Below are 14,754 nucleotides of genomic sequence, written 5' to 3' on the forward strand. Positions count from 1 at the left end.
GGATGGGGGGCTGGGGTGGAGCGGGATGCAGCGAGTGAAGGTGATTGGGGAAAAGAGTGGGGAAGTGGGAGTCGAAGGCCTCTAAGTTCTCGTTATTGGCCTGTATCAAAACTGTGCCATTTGAGTAGATGGTCACTGATGTTTTCCCTTTTCTAGAAGTTTGGTTGGGGAGAGAGGTTGTCAGTTTACAGCTGTGTGAGTTGGTTGTCGTTTTAGATATGTGAAGTTGCATTCTCAGTGCGGTGTTCCAGCTTTCAGGTCTATCTGTATGGAAGATGAGATCCATCTTAATCTGTCCTTTTAGAGGAGCAATGGTATGTCTCTACAAATAGCGTTTCTGGGTGTTGTCTGATTCGATTGTGTTTGTGGTTTCTTCTCGCTTTCGGAGAGAGGCCAAGATGTTCAGCCTTGTATGAAGATGCCGAAGGATTTTTCCAAAGTTTCTTAGTTATGAAGGGTGCTTACCCGATAGGGCAAACGTCAACAACATCATGTAGGAGTGGGTTGCACACCATTTCTTCCTCGAGTATTTCCTGTTTAAACGTACAGCTTCTTTATAATGCGTGCTAACTGGTGACGTGCCAAGCCCAAACAGCATGTAATGAACCAAACACCATGATTTTGGGGCGCTTGCTCGCCCCAAATTCAGTGGCGACAGCCATATATAATTCAGCATTTGCATCTATCACTGTTCTGACCGGTTTTTTTTTCCCCCTTTTTGAGTGAAGGTGACTTTAGCCTGCTATCATTCTAATAGGAGGATTAGAGCCTCAGACCTGGCCTATTTACAAGGTGTTTGACATAATTCCCTATTCTTTTCTTTATTCTAGGACCTATAAGTTTATGTTAGGGGATAGATTCCTTAGTATTATTATTATTCCGTCCTTTTGTAAAGCTACTAGTATATTTCTGATAGAGTTATGCTTATTTCGGGCCTTGTAGGCCTCGAACGAGAGAGACTCCATCTTTCTTTCTGCCTCGGCTGCTTGAGACGCTTTTAGGTCAAATGTAATTTTTTAGTTATAAGGTGTTGTTCGCTTGGAGAGAACCGACTCGGGCTGGCCCTTATCGAAAGACTGTATTTTTCTTCGTGTCGAAGACATAACATCAGGCCGGCCGGCTGAGAACGTGTCCTTGGCACGGGGTGGTACAAGAATTTGGTGGGCGGCAGGTTACTGGCCGGAAATTTCCATGCATGAACAAGGTTCTATATTAGTGAAAGCGTAGAGAGTTCAGGGAGTCAGTTAGTAGACGGCAGCTAGTCGTTAGCATTATTGCAGTTAATCAACTTAAAGCAGACAGTCGCCATTTTGAAATCCGAAGAAGACCGAAGGCTGATAATCTCTCAGAAAGATTGAAGTTACTTTAGTTGGAGCAGCTGGTGAGCTTTGATACTAAGATCAGAGCATGCAGAGTGAAGCAGTTAGCAGAGTGAACGAATACTAGAGCGGCAGAAACTGATTTATAAGATCGAAGTTGGAAGGTGAAGATAGTCCGTGATCGAGAGGAGAGAGGAGTAGTGCAGAACAGCGAGAGTGAAACAGACGAAACAGAGAATAAGAGGGAGTTTCCAGTGACTTGGAGGGGAGCAGAGGAGACAGAGCATAGCGGTGCAGACGTGTATCCGTGACTGCAGGGGTTATCCTAAGATGAGCCACGGCACAGACGAGAAGGGAACCCAGATGACAACTGAGTCCAGACTTCGTACTCATAAGGTGACGTCGACCCTTTCTTATTAAGGTGCACACATATTCTAATTCTTTCTTCTGCTTTTCAGGCTATATGTTATATTGCAGTATTATATTGTTGTTATAATTTGTTATTGCGTAATAAAGGGAGCCCAGTTCTTAGTGAACCATTGTGTGATTGTTATTTACGGGATGCAGTTAAACTTTCTTCTAGTCAGATGCTGTTATGTGGACGGATGCGTTTCCCGTCCGGGTAAGTGGTAACTGAGCAAGGGAGCAGGGAGCACTTGAATCAGGAAATAACCTTTGCATATCGTAATTCGGCCATTCTTGTGTGAAAGGATTAAACTGTATATGAGATATTCCCAGTAGTATATAATGAAACTTCCCAACAGAGAAAGAGAGAGAGTTAAAGGTATCAATAGGACAGTGATCGTCGTTGTGTAGCGGCGTTAGTGAGAGCACTGGGAGAACCCAGTGTGTATACCCACAGGATTGTGGCATGTGTGAGAGAGTGAGTGTGAGAGAGTGAGAGCATCGTGAAAACACAGTGTGTATACCCACAGGATTGTGGCTTGTGTGAGAGAGTGAGAGCATCGGAAGGATACGATGCCTTTACCCACAGGATTGTGGCTTGTGTGAGCACTGATTGTGGTCAGTGTGTAATGGTAAGTAATCAGAACTGCCCCCTTCACTATGAGTAGGAGGGTAGCATAGTCTGGGCCTAAGTTACCGCAAGACTATAAGGTATGAGTGTGATGTAGAATATGGAATTCCTTAGTAATCAGTGAGTATTTCTAGTAATCCCTATAGATTTGGTGGTGTTTTAGAGGATCTAGGCTTGTATATTGCTAATTCCCCATCCCCAGGTAGGTACCCAGGTACCTTGGTAGGTAGGTCCTGAGGAGGGAGGTGGTTACGTTTCGGCCGGGTTGGTGGTGTCTTGGTGAGCTGATTCTATCTGGTCCGAAAATCCGGTCGTTACATCTGGCATCACGAACCGTTTACGTAAGCCTGTTAGCGCGGTATTGTTTCTATCTTATCTATATTTGTTTATAGTTGTATATATCTTTTTTCGTTTTTGGCACGATGTTTTTGAGAAGGTCAAAATCTACTTTTAAATTGCCTGTTGAAATTCCCGGATGGGAATCCACGCCTTGCGAGGCATTGGCCCGCGAGTGGGCTGATTCTACTGGTTTGAGTGAAAATTGGAGTTCTTGTTTGGAATTGCGGATCCGACTAATGTGATTGCTTGTTTGCAGAAAGCGCCGATTGTGAAGGGTGATGAGCTTCCTATTTTAGGACGCAGAGGTTGGATTGTTTTATCTGCGTACAGTCTTATACATGAGAAAATTTTAAAATTACAGAAACAATATGCAGAGATTGAAGAGAAGTTTGTTGAAGTGCAAAATGCTCATACTCTTTTGAGGTGTCAAAATAAATTGCTTGCCGACAAACTCGAGACTTATCAGACAATTGCTGAACGAGCTGCTGTTCGTATTGCTAAATACAAATATAAGAATCGTCGTGGTCTTGTTTGCAAACGGAAAGTGCGTCTGGTCGTGGCGAAAGCCGGACTGGACTGGAATCCTGATGAGTGGGATGGTAATATCTGGGACTCGAATGATTCTGGCTCCTCAGCTGAGGAGTCTGACAGACGCGAGTATTCTCGCACTGGATGTGACTGTAAATCTAATACTTTTGACAAACTTGATGATTCCGGCGACCATGGTCGGTATTCTAAATCTCAATCTAAATGTCCCTCTAATTCTGCTGATCGAGCTCCTTCTGCTGCTCGTACTGAAATTTCTGCGCATCGGGTTTTTCGACGAAAATTACAGCAGGCTCCTGGTAATCCAAATGGTATTCCTTTGGATAGTTTAGAAGACTTTACATAACAGGAAGTTAGTGACATTTTGCAACGATTTCTACAGCGGCCCGGTGAGGCCTTGCTTACATGGATGGTGCGTCTCTATGAACTGGGTGCTGCTGGCAACATGTTAGATGCGGGAGATGCTTTAAAATTTTGTTCTTTGAGTTCTGATTCTACTGTACAGGATCATTTCCGAAACTATAATGGTGTTGGTCAAATTAGTCTGCTTCAATTAGCGACTGATGGTTGTAATCACAAATACCCTACTGAATCTTATTGGCCCCTGAATGACAAGCCGTGGTATACTTTACGCGATGCTGCACAAAGACTGAAGGAGGAGGTAATGAAAACTGCGAGTACATCTGACAGATTGTTGGATGGTTTGTTGACATCTTCTGTGCGGAATCGCATTATCCGTTCTTCCCCTGTTGCATATAAACAAGTTATGATGACTTTGTTGATCAATCAGACTGGTAACGCGTTGTCCTTAGTGCTTGAATCTGTACGTCAGCTTGGTGAATTGGGCGAATGGCTTAAACCTGAAAGACAGTCCAGACCTGAGGGTCGTACTGCTGGAAATTATCAGTTTTCTAGACGTGATATGTTTCTTGCCTTGCTCGCTGATGGTGTGAAGAGAGAAGACATTGATGGTGAACCTAATAATCGCTTGTGGGATATGTTTCGCAAGCGTGGTTTGGATCGGAAGGAGGGTGCTCGACGTGTACGGAAGAATGAATGTGATCGTGAATATTCTGATGACAGTGGGATGATAGACGTCGTGATGATTCGGATCGGCATGATAGACGACGGAATGAGCGAGATGTGTCCCCTCAGCGTGAAAGAGAGAGGGGGAGAGAGGGGGAAAGAGAGAGGGGGAGAGACGACCGTGTTGAAAGCAGATACAGAGATGAAAGAGATCAGTTCCCTGAAATGAGGAGAAGAGAGGATCGACACAGATTTTCTGAATGAAATTCACAATACCATGTAGATGACAAAAATCCGTTTCGTAGTGGGGATGGATATGAACAAGAAATTATGTCGTCCAAAAAATTTGAAAGCATTTACCCTGATTTGTCTTGTTTGTCAGAACGCAATAAAAATGACTAGGAAATAGGTCAATCTCCAGTACGCAGTTGGGCTCACAAAGATAATAGACCCTATGTAGATATTGAAATTTTTTGGAGACATCGTAACATACAAAGGGCCCGAGCATTGGTAGATACAGGAGCAGAGGCCACTCTAATTCATGGAAAATCAAAGAAATTTAAAGGTCAATTTTTCACAATTACTGGTTTAGGCGGAAAGGAGACCCCCGCAGTACAAACAAATGTTGAGATGAAAATAGGTAGAATTCCCCGAAAAGAATATTCTGTTTTAGTTGTGCCACTTTTGGAATACATAATTGGAATCGATATCCTAAAAGGTATGACATTGCATTTAGATGATGGTTGTTATCAATTTGAAAGTAGAGGTTATATATCATCCAGACCTGTACGAGTTGGCTGTTTGAGAATGCCTCCTATAAAGATTCCCCAGGCTACAAAAGTCATTTCCCAAAAATAGTACCGTATTCCAGGTGGTCATGAAGAAATCAGTGCTACAATTCAGGATCCAGTGAATGCAGGAGTTATAACTTCGGTTACTTCTGCTTGAAATAATCCCGTTTGGCCTGTGCGTAAAAGTGATAATTCTTGGCGTATGACTGTTGATTACCGCGAATTAAATAAACATACATCCCTTTTGACTGTTGCAGTACCAGACATGATTACTTTAATTGAGAGAATTCAGAAGCATCCAGGAATGTGGTATGCGTCTATTGACATTGCTAATGCTTTCTTTTCGATCCCAATTGCCCCTGAGTGTCAGGAACAATTCAGTTTTACATGGAATGGACGTCAAATGACGTTTAGAAGTCTTCCCCAAGGCTATGTACACAGTCCTACGATCTGTCACCGGCTGGTGGCGGAACATTTATCTGAAATACCCATAAACCCACAAATACAAATTTGTCATTATATTGACGACATTTTGATTCAAGGTGAGACACAGGACCAAGTTCAGACTCAGTTAGATCAGGCTATCAATCACTCAATACTTGATTTTCTTAACATCCTTTTTAAACCATAATGCGCAATATTTCATCCTCTCACTTTCTTGTTAAGCATATATATCGTCATGCAAGGAACTGATTGATAGCGGGGGACATTTGAGAGAATGTATCCGACCTCCTGGAGCCTTGACTGGGCTTAAAGCTTCAAATGAGTCCTCATTTGGACTTCCACAGCAACTTGGAATTGGGAACACCAAGTCACTTCAAGGAAATAGCTGTTTTGCTTATTTATTTTAAGTATTAGAAACCCTCAGTGATGTTGGCCTGGCACATTTTGCACCACTCATGTAGGCGTGGTAAATGTCTCACAGGCATAATTTCACATTTCCCCCAATTATAATTTCGCGCAGCCCTAATCTGATGCACAGGACTCTACTTGTTCCTTGTCAAACGAAAATTACATGGAATCGCGGCTTATATCACCTCGAATTTTAATGCTTAAAACAAAAATTGCTACAATGTACAGTGATGTGAGGAAATATCTAGAACAGGCTGAACTTTTTATGCTGTACATGAAACTATATATACAAATATGTAATATATGAATATGAATAATGTTTTTTTTGTGAATACTGGTCCCATGTTGGCAACATATAAAAAGATTGCTTCTGTTGGTCCTGACCCAGAACAAAAAGTCTAAGTTCAGAGGCAACATGCTGCACAAAATTAGCAAAGTCCATTGAAATTTAAGATGTGCAGCATACCATAGGATGTACAAATGGCCTACTCATGAACAACACATTTGCGCGAACACTGTATAATCAGCGCAAAACAATCACACCAACAATGAAAGCTGTACAGAGAATCACCAACAGTGAATTCTATTCTGTGCGTGGCCACCTTATTGACAATTGTTGCTGTTGTGTTTGATATTGATTTACATCTTATAAATGTGATGTCATCGGGAAATCAATGGCACAACATTTCCGACCATTAATTCCTTCATGATATCACAGGTATACATTACAAATAGCCTCCAACCACAACAATAGATGCATGAAGGCTGCTGAACTTTAGCCTGGTTTGAATTGGTACTTTAGTGATCATCCTGTAACATCCAGATCTTCTGGTGTACCACACAGCGCTAAGTCACTTTCTCCAACTTTTGCATGCTACTCAGTGAATCCAACCATTATGCTTCGGCCAACTCTCCATAGCATTTCGAATGCTCAGTAATAAAATTAAGAGCCGTTACAATCTTTTTCCCGCTTAAGGGAAGCTCCTCTGCACTCGTCCGCGCCGAGATCGGGCCTAGGGCTACCCCCCCTGCCCGATTTATCCCGGATACTGAGGCATATAGATATAGTAGGGAAGCATTGATGCTGCTGGATCCATTGGCCGGCAGAGCAATCTGTCCACGCCTAGCCCCTAATATAACAGCTAAGGACAAGAATCCCTGCCCCAACTGCCTAATGTGCTTACCGCATATTAATCCCCTCCCACTTGAATCATTATCTAAATCTGATCAGACCTCAGGCAACAGGCATATCCCGCTAAAGTATGCAGAACATAAGCATACTACTAAGGGAGAATCAATAAGCGGGTTATTAAATGTTAGATCCCTCCCGAAACATGCCACCGAAATACAGCTACTGATCGAATCCAATAACCTGGATATTCTGTTTCTAACCGAGCCATGGACGGCGGTGGGAATGGAGTCAGAGCTGGGGCCGGCATGTCCAGTAGGATACAAGATTGTTCATAAGCCCAGGATCGTGGGACGAGGGGGAGGAATAGGAAATATTTTTAGGGAAGATTTAAACATTGTAACATTGGATATTGATATGATCTCATGTGCTGAAGTTCTCGGGATATCGATCAGACATGATTCAGGCCATTGCCTTACGAGCCTAATCTGCTATCGGACACCGGGGCATATCAATGCAATGCAACAGCAGGAACTGATCACGGTCAATAATAACCTGTCAATCTCACATAGCAGACTGTTGATACTGGGAGATTTTAATTTGTGGGATAACGGCCAACTAGACACGGCCTTTCATAATATCACACAATCCTGCAACAATTTAGGATTAAAACAATGGATAACTACCCCCACACATAGGGAAGGAAATATACTGGATTTAATATTCGCTGCAGAGGATCTCATTACTATGGGAACAATATTACCAGTAGGATGGTCAGACCACCACCTCCTATTATTCAACATCCATACCTTGGTTAACACAGGACCAGCAAACACGCAGACTAGGACCTTTATTAGCCGTGATTGGAAGGGTCTGCTAAAAAGGAAAGAGGAAGGGAAGTCTGACTTCCGTCAAGTGGGGAACTCGTTTAATCTAGAGAACGATATTACCACAAATTATCATCTGCTATGCAATGAGGTAACTAGGAAACTTGACTATATTGCACCTCTGAAAGCAATTAGAAAAAGAGGAAAACCCTCCGCGCCCTGGTATACGGATAAATTGAAAGAACTGAAAAATGCCTGTAAAAAGGCGGAGAGGCACTGGAGGAAAAATTATTCAGAGCAGGAGAGACTGATCTGGAGGCAGACAATTGTGCAGTATAAGAAAGAGATCACCATAGCCAAAGCAAACTATTTTGCAGACCTAATACTAAACAGCTCAAACAAATCACGTGACATCTTCAGGATAGTCAAAGAGCTGTCCCATCCTGAATGTGCTAATAGCCAAATCAAGCCTTCACAGGAACTATGTGACGGTCTGGCGTCCTTTTTTCAGGAAAAAATTACTAAAATCATTGAGGGCATGAAGGATGTCCCCACCCCTCTAGTGCAGTATAATAGTAATATCGAGAATGGGGAGAAGAGCGAAGGAAATGTAAGACACCCCATCCCAAAGGCCATCTTGAAAAATTTCAAGACCCCGACAGAACTAGAGTTCATACGAACAGCCCTCAATATAACATCAGGATCCCCATTGGACCCTCTACCTCATAAAATAGTAAAGGAGTTCGGGGACGAACTCTTCCCAGTACTTCGACAGCTGTGTAATCAATCTCTTAACACAGGTACTGTACCAAAAGACTGGAAACTGGCAGTTGTCACCCCCTATTGAAGAAATCAAATTTAGACCCGAACTGCCATAAAAACTATCGACCTATATCGCTCCTGCCATATCCAATTAAGATCATGGAGCGGCTGGTCAGCAGGTCATTGTCCCTCTTCCTGGAAAATAACAACATCCTTGAAGAGGAGCAATTCAGTTTCAGACCAGCTCATGGAACCGAGTCAGCTTTGCTGACGGTTCTAGACGACCTACGAATGAGGGCGGACAGGGGAGAATCAGCAATCTTAATTTTGCTGGACCTGTCCGCCGAATTCGATACGGTGAGTCACGATATTCTGCTGACAAGACTGAGGAGCATTGGAGTTGGGGGAGTTGTGCTCGACCGGTTCTGCTCCTACTTGACGGACAGATGGCAGGCAGTAGCAATCCCTCCATACCAGTCAGAGTTCGTTATAGTTCCACGCGGGGTCCCACAGGGGTCTGCAATTAGTCCGATACTTTTTAACGTATACATGCAACCCCTGATGGGCATCATTAAGGCTCACGGCATTAGCGTGATCAACTATGCAGATGACACGCAGCTGATGATTTCTCTTGATGGTGCCCACGCAGACTCACTCGAGACCTTCCATACCTGCATGTTGGAAATGACATCCTGGTTAAATCAGAACTCACTACAGTTTAATAGTAATAAAACCGAAATAATGCATTGCAAAGTAGGTAGAATCACTAGAAGTCTGCCCACTAACTTTTGGCCTCTGGAGCCAGGGGAGTTACTAACCCCAGTGAAATCAGTGAGGAACCTTGGAGTCAGTTTCAATGACAGTCTGAGTCTAGAGACCAATGTCAATAAGCAGGTGAGCATTTGTTTCGCAGTAATGCGAGGACTTCGAAAGTTGCTGCCCCTTTTACCAGTACAGGTTAGAGCCACCATAGTCAGGAGTACCATTCTTAGCCGCCTGGATTACTGTAATGCTCTGTTACTGGAATCCCCTGCTTACCTGATTTCCAGACTTCAGAGCATCCAGGCGGCTGCAGCAAAAATGGCACTTTTCCGAGGGCGAAGATCCTCCACTACCCTTGCACTGGCTGAATTACATTGGCTGCCTGTACACCAGAGGATCCTCTTTAAATCCCTATGCACTGTCTTTAAGGCAGTGCATAGGGATTTAAAGAGGGCCCCCGACCACTTCAAAATAAATTTAAATGGTATGAACCGACTCGGACCCTGCGATCCTCCTCTACTAACCTCATCAGTATACCCAGGATCAAGAAAGCCACTTATGGTGGCAGAGCCTTCAGTATAGCGGCAGCTCATCTGTGGAATAGACTACCTATTGCCATCAGGAAAACAGATGAACTGATGGCTTTCCGAAAAAAGGTAAAAACATGGCTTTTCCCTAAAATGTAACTGCCCAGAGTCAAATGACATCCCTTCTACTCATGATGCACAGCGTTCCAGCTATATTCACACAGCGCCAGGATGCCCGTAGGGTTGCAAAGCGCTCAATAAACACTATAAATAAATAAATAAATACATTTTAATAGTTTGGGTGCATTCGTCTCATTCCCCAACACACCTTTAAAATGGATCACTGAAATAATATCGACTGACAAAATATCGACTTGCCAAAATATCGTGGACAAAATATCGACAGTCAAAATATCGAGTTTGTATCTACAAACAGGTAAGTACAAAAATATCGAGTACAAAATATCGTTAACAAAAATATAGATGTAAAAAATATCGACTTTATTAAAAACAGTGTTAAATTAAATTAATATTAAATTTTAATTACTAAAATATACTTAAAACGACTTACATTAAATTATAATAATTAAATAATAAATGAAAATAATAAAAATAATTTTTTTAAATCTTATTTGTTGACCCTGAACCCTAAAAATACCCCTTTACCCAAAAACCCAAAACTGACCCTGAACCCTAAAAATACCCCTTTACCCAAAAACCCAAAACTGACCCTGAACCCTAAAAATACCCCTTTACCCAAAAACTGAAAACTGACCCTGAACCCTAAAAATGCCCCTTTACCCAAAAACTGAAAACTGACCCTGAACCCTAAAAATACCCCTTTACCCAAAAACTGAAAACTGACCCTGAACCCTAAAAATACCCCTTTACCCATGAACTGAAAACTGACCCTGAACCCTAAAAATACCCCTTTACCCATGAACTGAAAACTGACCCTGAACCCTAAAAATACCCCTTTACCCATGAACTGAAAACTGACCCTGAACCCTAAAAATACCCCTTTACCCATGAACTGAAAACTGACCCTGAACCCTAAAAATGCTCCTTTACCCAAAATGTATCAATATTATTTAATTACCAATTAATTATTAATTAACAATAACAATAAAGTAAATATATTAGAACATTAGGTGTAATTATTTTAATAATTAATATGATTTTTTCAAAATTAATTACTTAAAAATAACACAAAATTATATATATAAAAAATGTACTCTAATTAATGTAATTAACTAATTACAATTAATTAATTAACAATTATTTACTAATACAAAATATATTCAAAATTATATTAATTAATTAACTAATTAATATTAATTAATTATCAATTAATTATTAATTAAAAATATTAACAAACATATATTAATTAATTAATTATTATTAAATTACTTCCCACCCTATTCCCCTATAAACCCACAACCCGCTACAGAATTACATTACGCAATTATTATCAAAACAAAATTCATTTAATAAAATATTTTATAACATTAATACACACTATTCACACATATTATTACATAAAAATACACTATAAAATATTATATATTATTAAAAAATCGATATTTTTGCTATCTATATTTTATACAGTCGATATTACTTCACTTACCTGAAAAACGATATTTTTGTAGTCGATATTATGTCCAGTCGATATTTTGTCCAGTCTATATTTAAAACTCGATATTATGTCCAGTCGATATTTTGGAGTCGATATTTTGTCTCTATACCCTTTAAAATCACACTCAAATACAGAGCTTCATGTAAGCAAGATGCTTAAGCGAGAAATTGCAATAACAATAGGCCATATTCGCTTCCAGACTTGTATCTATAATGCACAGTTCTGTTCATACAATGCCTACAGGATTTAATAGAACACAGGTATATAGCTGATGTCTAGCTTCAAACGAGTTCCCCATGGTGTTCTATTAAAAATGAAGTGTGCATATGGAATCATGTTTGCAGATTTTGTAAAAGCCAAAAGATTTTTACTCGGTGTCCACGACTCATTATAATCTAGTATTGTGCCAGTCTTCTCTTATGTTTTCTCAATGGTGGATATGTGGATATAGAGCTGTGGATGTAATCCCTATACTGGTATGACATGTTGACTATGAAACCAGTCTCCGACAGTTGTTAAGACTTACGTCAGCTCCAAGATCCATTTTGTGGTAGTGTTTGAGCTTTACTACAGTTGCACACACATTTTCATTATTCATTATCACGTCAGCTGGAAAAGAATATTCAATCTATAACTCAGAAAATTGTTTCAGTAACTCCCTGTTAAACAACTGGTTGACAATGTCCCACTTAGTTTGCTGGTGTACATTTGGAGAACCCCTACTGAATGTTATATTGATCCAAATATTCTCTCTGAGCAAATCATAAGCCCCATGAAAAACATTATGGCAAGTGTTATCAATACGTTATCAATAGGGGCATCATCTTTAAGCAATCCCACTATGATATGTTTAAGGAATACCATCTCTCTCCCATACTATCAGATTTGTTTTTACTCTCAATAGATCCTTTCAGTTTCTGCAACAGAAAATCCTCTAGTATGCTGTTGGGGTGACCCTGGGGATGAGGACAGTCAGGTGGGCTCTCAAGAAGAGACACCCTGATCTATTACAGGAGTCAGCCCCAAAACGCTCCAATACCTGTGCTTGGTTCACATGGACACATCAATCCTTCTTTTATTCAAGGTCAAGCATTTGTTTGGAGATAGCAGAATGTCCAGAATCTCATGGCAGCAAAGGCCGGAAGTGGGCAGACCCCTCAGCGTGGATACCACAAAGAAGCAAATGAAACAAAATGTGCGGGTGAAAGGGAGAGATGTAAGGCGAAGTCGGGGGAAATTGCGGTACCAGCGTGTGGGAGACAGCCCAACCCAGAGTCACTCACAGCCCAATACTTACAGGGGGTAAATCTATTGTTCCATGGGAAAACACAGAGACCATCACGAACTTGGAAGATAAAAGAGAAAGAAAGGATTAAACCATTCCTCCTGGCCTCTCCCATACAGGAAGGAGGAGGAACCCACCCAGGAAAAGGCCAATCTAGAACTCCACAAGGAGAAGAAAAGGTCCTCACATTGGTACAGGAAGAGTTTGGAGCAGAGGTTAAGAGGCAGAGCCACGAGAGCTGGAGAACGCTGAGAAGGGAAGCCCCTGTGGTGCGCCGAACGGTGGAAACGGAGAATCAGAGGAAGACTCCAGGGACGAAGAGGAGATGCCTGAGGAGTTGAGCGAAGACTGGTGGATTCCCCCCCAGGGGAGATGAGCAATTGGAGAGTTGCGGCACGGCGGGGGTGAGTGACCATTATCTGGCCATATCCGAATGGCGACGTTTTTAAATGGGGACGTACATTGTGGGGGCAGGGTCAGACACTGTGGGAGCGGGGTCAGAAGATTTTAAGGAACTTTCACTGATCTTTAAAATTAATGCCACATTGTATTACATACCTGTGGCAGGTGCCCCAATAGCAAGGGTAGATTTTGTTTAAAGGTGAAAGCAAGCACTTTATTTTTGTTTGGTGAATTTTCCTCTTTCTCATTACTCGGTACGGTGGTACTGCCAGATAACCCTTGGGGTAAAGTACCCGGAAAAAGGGTTGATGATTAATACAAGGCAAATAGAAGGGATTTGGGGATATAGCCATTTTGACTAATTAGCAAACGTTTTTTTCCTGTAAGTTTTATTTGTAATTTCTGAATCCCAAGGAGATTAGCCGGTGCATGGCGATTTTCACCACTATTTATTTGACTGCAAAGTTGGGATTGAGAGTGGGGAAAAATGAAAAGACATGCTCTCCTCTAGTACTTTTCACCTCACCCTCTCCCTAGAGAGTGTGAGAGTGTGTGAAATCCCATTCTTGTCACTTTTGGTGTGGGAAGGACACTAACCCAGCTCCCATTCAGAACATACAAACCTCAAGATACTCCCTGTCCTTCTTTCTTCTTTTCAAGCCTCCTGGGGATTTCCGCCTGGAGAACAGCGACCTGTAAAAGAGACAAAAAAGCGGAAAGAGTGGTCAAGTAGAGAAAATTAGGAATCTAGGAAAATACATTAAACAGTTCCTATGTGAAGTTCATTCTGTCAATAAAGAAGCAAAAATTGAGAAGCATATCAAGCATCCTAGCTTCTATTTCCCACAGGTCGTGTCAGAAGTGGGACCACGGGAAATGAAAGCTGTTATGCACACAATGGCAGAAAACCAAGAAAAGCTAGGCAAAATAATGGAGAAGTTCCTAGCGGTAGCCGAGGAAGACCGAGAAAAACTTCATAAAACCTTCACCGAACAAAGTCACTCCCAGGAAACTTTGATCGGTAAATTAGCTGAGACGCTCCGTCAACAGAGGGGTCATACTGCCCTCCTCTCGGTGGTCAAGCAGAAGTACATCAGCAAGAGAATCCGTATTGTATTTTCTCCAATTTTGAGAGCATGGCAAGAGCCGCCACATGGCCTGTAGATAAGTGGGGGCAATACCTTGGTCCCTTTTTCTCTGGAGAGCTCCATGCAGCATATCTAAAGGCCAATCCATTTGGGATAACCCCATACAAAGAAGTCAAAAGGAGCATTTTAAAAAGGATGGGAGTAGACGAAGAGACCTATTCAATCTGTCTTAGACAAAATTGAGAAGGTCCCAAGGTAACCCCGAGGGCTCTATATTATAAAGTACGAGACATGGCGGACCGTTGGCTGAAGCCCGCAACCTCTACCAAGGAAGATTTAATAGAAAAAGTATACTTAGAACAATACTTATCATATTTACACACACCCCCATTCAAAAATGGGTCCGACAACATACCTAGCTAACCCT

This window comes from Lissotriton vulgaris, chromosome 2_1, assembly GCF_964263255.1.
Source record: "Lissotriton vulgaris chromosome 2_1, aLisVul1.2, whole genome shotgun sequence".
In the NCBI taxonomy this organism is placed as follows: Eukaryota; Metazoa; Chordata; class Amphibia; order Caudata; family Salamandridae; genus Lissotriton; species Lissotriton vulgaris.